The 9,150-nt window shown below is 34.8% G+C and overlaps 1 protein-coding gene across 2 annotated transcripts in view; it reads left to right on the top strand.

Annotated features, from left to right (window-relative positions):
- Positions 1 to 2,902: 2,902 nt before the first annotated feature.
- Positions 2,903 to 9,150, top strand: part of LOC149491363 (uncharacterized) — a 29,367-nt gene continuing 23,119 nt past the window's right edge. For both annotated transcript variants that reach the window (XM_089698215.1, XM_089698209.1), the window contains exon 1: positions 2,903 to 3,264. The gene's annotated coding sequence lies outside the window, so the exon portion shown is untranslated. The remainder of the gene's footprint in view (positions 3,265 to 9,150) is intronic.

Below are 9,150 nucleotides of genomic sequence, written 5' to 3'. Positions count from 1 at the left end.
TAAAAACCATTTCAACCGCTATTTTCAAGATGGCGGCCGTGGGACAAGGGTGGCAACCCCACAAACTTGGTTTTAGCTACTCACTGACCCCCCCTACACATCAAAAACATAAAATTGCGTCCTCTAAAAACTGCAAGGTTAGGCCTAAAAAATGTAACATTTCAATGGAGTATAAGTATTTAAAATTCAATATATTGAACCTGCAAAGCATTGCACTTGTTGGTAATTAAGAGGGTCCCCTCAGAGTGAGAAGCCTCGCGAAGCAATTGCTTGTGAAATTGAAAATCAACGTGCGTTGTCATTTGCAACGGCTGAGCCAAGCCACGTATACAAAGACAGAATTGCTTCGCAGCGTTTGCTTCGCGAGGCTGCTCGCTTTGTGGCCCCCCATCCCGTCTGTCATCGATTATAACAATCACGTCTAATCTTATATATATAAAATTCTCGTGTCACAATGTTAGTCTGCATACTCCTCCGAAACGGGTGGACCGATTCTCATGAAATTTTCTGTGCATATCGGGTAAGTCTGAGAATCGGCCAACATCTATTTTTCATATGTACCACGGGCGAAGCCGGGGCGGACCGCTAGTCTATACTATAAAATCGTCATTGAATATATTTTTTAAATAATACATACTAGGGGCACAGAATACATAATAGTAGCTAACTGTAGGTACCCTATAGGTTTTGATTTCCTGTGTTGTGTTGTGACCAATAAAATAAAAAATTGCATCTCATCTCATCTTTTGATATTGCTTTGATTTTCCTTTTTAGGTACCTACCTAGTACATACCTACCTATAGATAAATAAACACTTGACCATGGTAGGTACCTAATATAATAAAAATTTAAAACGATATATTAATTATATTTATGTAAATTGGCAGGTAGGTAATGTGAGGGGAACGAATGTCGAAACTATCGGATATTAATAATGTACCTACCTATGTTAGTTTTACTGAAGTGCTATTACACAGATTAGCTGGTGTTTGCTTCTTTAAAATATTAGCAAATTAGGAAATAGGATTGAACAAGGGATAGAACAATTACATAACTGATCGAAATTAAGAAGAAAATTTCAAAATACAAATCTTACAAAGATTCTTTATCCCAAAAATAGCCTTTTCACAGTCGTAAAGCAACTAATTGTTTAGTAACCTGGCTTGACAACGTGACCTTAACCAATGTGACTTATTGTGAAAACGATTTTATAGAGCTTCCTTGATTTGTTGAAGAAAAGCTCTGTATTTTTCCCCTCTGATTTAATTGCCAGGAAGTTTATCGAATTTTGGGAACGTAATTCGTATTAATTTTAGGAAGTTTATCGAATTTTGGGAACGTAATTCGTATTAATTGACAACGTGACCTTAACCAATGTGACTTATTGTGAAAACGATTTTATAGAGCTTCCTTGATTTGTTGAAGAAAAGCTCTGTATTTTTCCCCTCTGATTTAGGGTGCACTCACACACATCAGTCACCGTCACGGCACGTCACCGGACAGGATTAAAAAAAAATATGTATCAATAGTTCTAGTATGACTCTGTTCCCACACGACAGTCGCCGGCACGAAATCTATCAGTGACGTCACCGGTCAGGCACGTCAAATAATCTTTCCATACATGTATCATACTTTTATCCCCACTCACCCGGTGCCGTCACGTCTCAGTTCAGTCAGCGTCGTGCTACCGTCAATAATTGCTACATGTTCTCTAGCGTGACACACGTCTAATCACTGACTAACCTGATGTATGTGTTCAATGATTCAGTCAAACCGGCGACGTGACTGACGGACAACATGACGGTGACTGGTGTTTGTGGATACGTACACAAACCGTCACCGATCAGTCATCGGTGACTTGACGGTGACTGATGTGTGTGAGTGCACCCTTAATTGCCAGGAAGTTTATCGAATTTTGGGAACGTAATTCGTATTAATTTTAGGAAGTTTATCGAATTTTGGGAACGTAATTCGTATTAATTGACAACGTGACCTTAACCAATGTGACTTATTGTGAAAACGATTTTATAGAGCTTCCTTGATTTGTTGAAGAAAAGCTCTGTATTTTTCCCCTCTGATTTAATTGCCAGGAAGTTTATCGAATTTTGAGAACGTAATTCGTATTAATTTGTGAGAACAACAGGAAATTGTCCTACTACCTATTTATAAATTTATCTTTTACCTGTCGCTAATTAAAGTAAATAGACATAATATTATGTGTTATGTTACGAGTTACGACTCATGGTAGCTTAGAGCATTAAACCAACTTTAATGCTCTAAGCATAGGGTAGAGTTGAAATAATTTAATCATTTATTCACCAGAAAAAAAAAACAAAATCAAATACTAGTATCATTATCTTAATTAATTAAACATTCAAAATACAAGGACATTATAATATACATTGAACCCACAGGATAATATAAACTGCAGGCCTACACTAAGGCAGCTTATATCGTGGGCCTGCAACCCTTCCTGATATCATATTATAAAGTAAGTACTCATTATATAATATTAAAAATTGTTTGGTCTTAATTCTATTCTCATTACGGATCTTATGGATTATCGTCTGTGGATAATACGATTCCACAGTTAATGCCATTCGAGGTGTATAATTTTGGGAATAGTTATGGTATCATCGAGATAAATTCTTTGAGTCGTGCATGAACAATAGCGGGTCCGTTAAGAGAGCGCTCGCCGTCACGAAGAGGCATCACAGCATCGCTCTAGAACGGTCGACAAGTCGTGAACCGACGGCACGGATTGGAGCACGCGGGCCGCGGCGCATCTCGTAGTACGTATCGATCGGCGCGGTCGCCGCCGACGGTGGCGCCTCGGAGCGGCTACCGATCCAAGCTGCCCTCGTGTCTCAGCTCGCAACTGTCAAAACTGCGTGACGTAACAGCTAGGGCGGCGCACACACGGCCGCCGCCGTTCGCTCAGTACGTTCGTGTTGCAGACTGCGCACTATATTGCATTCATTGCTTTCGTACGCGCTTCAGTTCACCGTATACTCACGTCGTCGTTTATTCATTATTGTAGTGAAGCTGGGGCCTACTATGCGGTACCCGGTGGCTCAGAGCGCGCTCTACACGGTATTGATCGCATCCCGTCCTGTATGACTGTTTCAATGTTTATAAACAGCCGGTCGCATCTATTTCAACTCCCTCGTTTTTGATACGTTTGTTCGACTGAGAACGATCTGGATGGTTGATCCTGACTGTGACACCTGTACCGGCTTGCTGATAGGATAGAACTCAGTGCACGTACGTATGCACTTAAAGTTTACATCACTTTTATTTCGTTTACGCAGCGCTATAGTGACGACAGTAGCACATTTACGTAGGTGCGATGTTATCTAAAAATAAAATAAATGTCATTTGTTTTATTTATATTAAGGTGAACTTTAATTTGTTTGTTTATAAATTATGAGGTGTAAAATAAGCGAAGATTTTCTTGTAACGCGTACCTACATAGTTCTGTGACTGCACCACTATACCGCGTGCAACAGAGCAAGGCAGTTACGTAGGCGTAATTTTGCACCGGCGAAGCCTGCGACACATGACAATTACGCAATTGCCTTCGATTATATTCATTATTTTATTGATTTTGTATTATTTATCTTATAAAACTCCTATATATCTGCTATTACACTTATATATATCTGCTATTGCACTGTTTTTCTCACGTAAATTACCCATTACTATTAGTATTGCTGTAGGTCGTGATAAAAATTTAAAATACTTATTTATTCGTAGGTAAATGAAGTATGTATTTCAATTCAACACAACATAAAGTCTATTTATTGTGTTTTCCAACTAAATAAAAAAATGTTATATTACCAAATAACAATATGTAAGCTTTATAATAATTCATCTAATTTATAAGTCTATTATTTTAATAACTTCAAAACGAGACTTTTAATATAAGTATTAAAACTCTGTGATTAAAACAATTGTATTGAAAATACTAGCAACTTATAAGATAGGAAGTGCTTGTTATTAAAAGAAAAACAACTGTCTGTATAGTTTCCTCGACTAGACCGTAGAGCACCATTAGCGGCAGTGCGCACGTAGCGAGGCTTCATCCCTTTATTTTGGGGTGATATTCTTTTGTACCCCACGATCGCAACACAGGTGACGGAGGGGTGCAGGCGGGGAACGTCTGAGAATTTATAGTGAACTCTCAAGTGTGGATAGGTCATAGTTAAAATCATAGGAGCGTAACGCGGAATAGGGGAAATGCAGGTCCTAGATTTATAGAAGAGTATGGCGGATGCTTAGGCGGATGCTTTTATACAATAAGTTGTGCGCAGTAGATATTTTTTAATCAAATAATAAAAGTTAACTACTAGGTGATAATTTTGCTTGAGATATTTTTTGACCTTTATGAGTTTAATTAAAGCTTAGATTACAAAATTATAGTATAGGTAATAATTATTTAGGTTTATATAACGGGTTTTTTTCCGCTGCTAATTAATTTTAAGTACTTTGTGCATTTATATGTTTGTTTTGCGTAAGTTTGAATACTTACCTTTACAGAAAAAAGAAAAAAAAATCATTTTAGGCGAGGTCACGGCTAGCTCCGCCGCGGCCGGCGCGGCTCCAAACAGGAAGCCTGCATTTTCTTACGTTACCGTTTGAAATACTAGACTAGTTTAAACGTAATCATCCTGTTTGTGAAAGATCTATTGCGGAAGCGTACAGATGAAAGTACAGCGACAAGGCCTTCTATTTAGAGTAACAAATCTTTTCGATTGGTCACGCTATAAAAAGGCGCATCAATAAATGTAAGCTTTCGTACATGAGTTCAAGGTTGCCATGCTCTTTATTCGAGGCTATCTTTAAATAACATATTCTATTTAATATAAGATATTCAAATATTTACTGTTACAATTATTCATATTATGTAGGTATTTGGTTGGGTAGGAGAGAAATAATACTTGTTTAAAAAAATAAATGATATCATAAAATTATACATTTCAACATTTTTATTAGTCATGTACCTAAGTGGGTTACACCAATTTTGTCGCGTAAACAAAATGTAGAAGAATTATACCAACACTAAATGAAATTAAATATGTATGCTGACAGCATAATGCTGTAATAGCTATTTATTATTGGTACTCAAATTTCTATAATATACCAATTCAAGAGTTTCGTTTTGGTTATGACTCATAGAAAACACCTTTGTTCCTACTTAATTTGGCATAATATTATTCGTGATTTTGCCCACGGTTTTTTGTGTCGATAGGTATAAATTCACGAATTTTGTAAAATCGATGTCATGAACTCTATCGGAACAAAGAATAGTTTTTCCACTAATGCTATAAGTTTTAACTCACTACATCTGGTTTTTATCATATACCAATCGGTTTAAAATCTAGTTATAAAAGCTGATTATAAAATAGAAAATCCATACTAATATTATAAATGCGAAAGTAACTCTGTCTGTCTGTCTGTTACTCAATCACGCCTAAACTACTGAACCAATTTGCATGAAATTTGGTATAGAGATATATTGATACCCGAGAAAGGACATAGGCTATCTTTTATTGCGAAATATGTACCACGGGCGAAGCCGGGGCGGACCACTAGTATTATATAAAACACATTGCTAATAATATTTTATTGTAAACTTGAATTCTAACTTCACCTTTATATAAAGTTCCGGACTATAAGTTCAACTTTCAGCGGAAATAAACTTAAAGAAAACTTTTATGCCTCTAGTTGTAACAAGAAAGCTTTTTAATTTTTTATAGTTAAAACTAGGTAATTTTACTCTTATAATAAAATAGAATGATTTTTGTAACCATTAATTCATCTTTATTATATACATACTTACTCTACAAATTTGACACAATAGAAAATACAAAATAGGAGAATGAGTCTAAAAGTGTAAACTCCTACCGGACAATATGTCGCAGGTAATTCCAAAGCAATTTCATTGTAAGTTGATAGCACATTAGTTTGTACTTTCTTTTATTTAATTATCGTTCGCGACAATATAATACTTCCTTAGAACATGATACATTCTAGTTAGTAGTTTCTATAAAGGGTTGTTAGATTTCTTACAGGAAATTTTTACTTTGTTCAATTTTATTACGTTGCATTTTAAAATATCTTATAAGTCAATCTTGGTTTTAGCAATGTTTCAGTTCGAAGTGTTTAGTGTTACTGTATGCACCTAGATTACCCACCCTAGTTAGATTGGCATAACATATCGAGAAAAGCGTATTGCATCGGCAAATGCGTAACAAAGCAATTTAAAAGAGAATGACAATGTTTTTATGGAGCCCCGCTCCAATATTGCTCGATCATTGTGAGAAAGTATTAATAGTAGTTGCTCCGAGTGCATTGCGTTCTGTCCTTGTAGGTGATGTCATACGGGTGAATACAACAAACGATGGAAGTCCGACAATAGACCCTGCCCAGTGCCCACCACGTCACCTGGGTGCGCCCGATCCACTTACATATTTTTATACAGTGATGAACTTGATGACCAACATAGGTGAGGTAGCAGTTTTATGCATTGTTCATGTCATAATGCTAACTGGGCGCACCGTCAGTGATGCATTTCTGAAATAAATATTTTGTCGGAGGTGAATGGTGATAGGCAATAATTAAATTAAAACTCTTTTAGGGTTTATGAAAATTGCCAATGCACTTTAACAAGGTGATTGGAAGTTTGAAGAAAACTATATGAGAACTTCCTTTATTAATTTACCGTGATAAAAAGCTATTCTATTGAACTTAATTCAACCCAATATTTAATACCTATGTTGTTTATTGTGCAATTTTATATGTAGTTTGAAAATAATATCCAAATTTATTGTGTCAGAATATTTTCGATAATTTTCATATGAATCAAGTAAAATATTATATTAATGTATAAAATCTAAACAACCTAAATCTGGGGCGAGATATATCAAGGAGAAGAAAACATAAATATGAATACCCTGAAATACAAAGGTGATCTTTTCAGTGAGTCACGGGGTCGGTCCTCGGCGGAAAATCGAGTTTCGAATGTAAACTTTGTTACCGTACAAATGTGAAGGACAGAATCTTGTCGCATTTGCATATTATGTTTGATCATTTGGAATTTGGATGTAGCAAACTTATTTTATTTTCTGTTATTTAAATAAGTCATAATATATAATTTTATAGAAGCTTAGTTAGTAGTTAATATGTAGGTAGGTATATTTGACTTTTAACAAAAAAATTTTCTTTGCATCATTTGATTTTAATAAATTATACGGTGTAGGACTGCAGGTAAGCTATTAACTATAATTGTTATCATTTAATATTGTTCTTTAAATACCATGTCGTACAACCTCATTACGGAATTATGATGCTACGCTGTTACTATTAGGTAATTATTAGGTAATTAGGTAATTGTAGTTACATTTTTCCTTGGACGTTTTGTATAGATGACACGGTCTAGAAAATATGCAGAAGAACTCAATTATAATTCGTATTAATAATAAATACAGAGTTGGCGGCAATCCATCCATCTTATTATGACTACTTCTATGTGCATATATTAACAATATCAACAACAGAATTAGATCGTCTAAATATCTAAGTATCTATATCTACTTATACGTAATTCAAATAGGTACATATTAAATTGTATATAAAACATTTCAACTTTTATGCTTATGTGGAATGTTCACGGAAATAAAAAGAAATACAAACACATGAACCCTCCGGAAACAAAGAAAAATGAAGCCATCAACGTCTTTTTCCGTCATAATATTGATGTAATGGGACCGCGATACATCAATAATCACCGTTCCGCCTCTTCACTCTTGGCTTGAAAGTTGAAGGTCTCATAATATGGAACGAATTTTCTAATTACTTTGTTAAAAAATAAAATTATTATATACTTATATACCGCATAATAAGGAAAATTATATTTCAGAGATTTATTCATAACTTCAATTTCATTGTAAAATTAAATTGTGTAACTGTGTGAACTATTAAACAGAAGCTTCAACGAACTAGGATATAAATCACTAAAACTTTTTTATTTCTTTGGTTTGCTCCAATTTTCGCTCTGTAATCGGTTATTAGGTAATTATTGTTGTCCAATAGCCAATTCAAATGGTCCATGCGTACGTCACCACTCACTTATACGTACATCACCTACGTGTAATTTAATTATCATAACGTCTCATTCAAATAACTTATAACATATAATTTTTTCTATATTCCTTTCAAATGCTGACCCTTCATGGCTCTCACGGACGTCTCAATATAGGTCATGGATAATAGCATTTAGAATGGTTTCTGGGCTATAGCCGGTATCAACTAAAATGTTTTTACAGTGTACAAAGGCGTCCATTTTTGGCTATTCGAAGATTAACTTTGTGCTAAGAACTATTTAAGAAAGCCTCTATCTTCGCTTTTTAAATGATAATTATAAAATGCGAATAATGCGATACTCAGTATAAAATTTAAATAAAAGTTTTGAATATCCATACTAATATTATAAATGCGAAAGTAACTCTGTCTGTCTGTCTGTTACTCAATCTCGCCTAAACTACTGAACCAATTTTCATGAAATTTGGTATGGAGATATTTTGATACCCGAGAAAGGACATAGGCTACTTTTTATCCCGAGAAAATGACGCAATCCCGGAAATCCCACGGGAACGGGAACTATGCGGGTTTTTATTTGACTGCGCGGGCGAAGCCGCGGGCGGAAACCTAGTTAATTAATAAATCGAGAGGAGTAATATTTTGTACAATAATTAATATTTAATTTAAATTTAGCATCTTCCTTCTAACGTGATCAAAACAATACCTGTCACATATATAACTATGGAAGCTTACCTCATAAACAATTAACATTGCCAGACTATAATAACATTCCATGCATGTATTTAGAACATCTTTCAAAGTGGGACCTAAATGGATGTTGCAGTTGTACTAAGCGTTATAATTTTACGGAGCTATTAACATTAACATGTTCTATGAAAAATTACGTACATGTTAGGAATAATTTAAAACATCGTGCGTTTCGAGAATTTATTCATGTTTATTGTTTAATCTATTCCTTTTATATCTGTAAGATAATTTAATGCTATATCTAATTGCATTTATTTAAACTATGTATCAACTTTCTTAAAAGCAATCAAGATTTATCTT

This window comes from Colias philodice, chromosome 1, assembly GCF_061535455.1.
Source record: "Colias philodice isolate Cphi_HAF_F1 chromosome 1, ilColPhil1 Martin Lab GWU primary, whole genome shotgun sequence".
NCBI lineage: Eukaryota > Metazoa > Arthropoda > Insecta > Lepidoptera > Pieridae > Colias > Colias philodice.
This window is presented reverse-complemented; position numbering and strand designations above follow the sequence as displayed.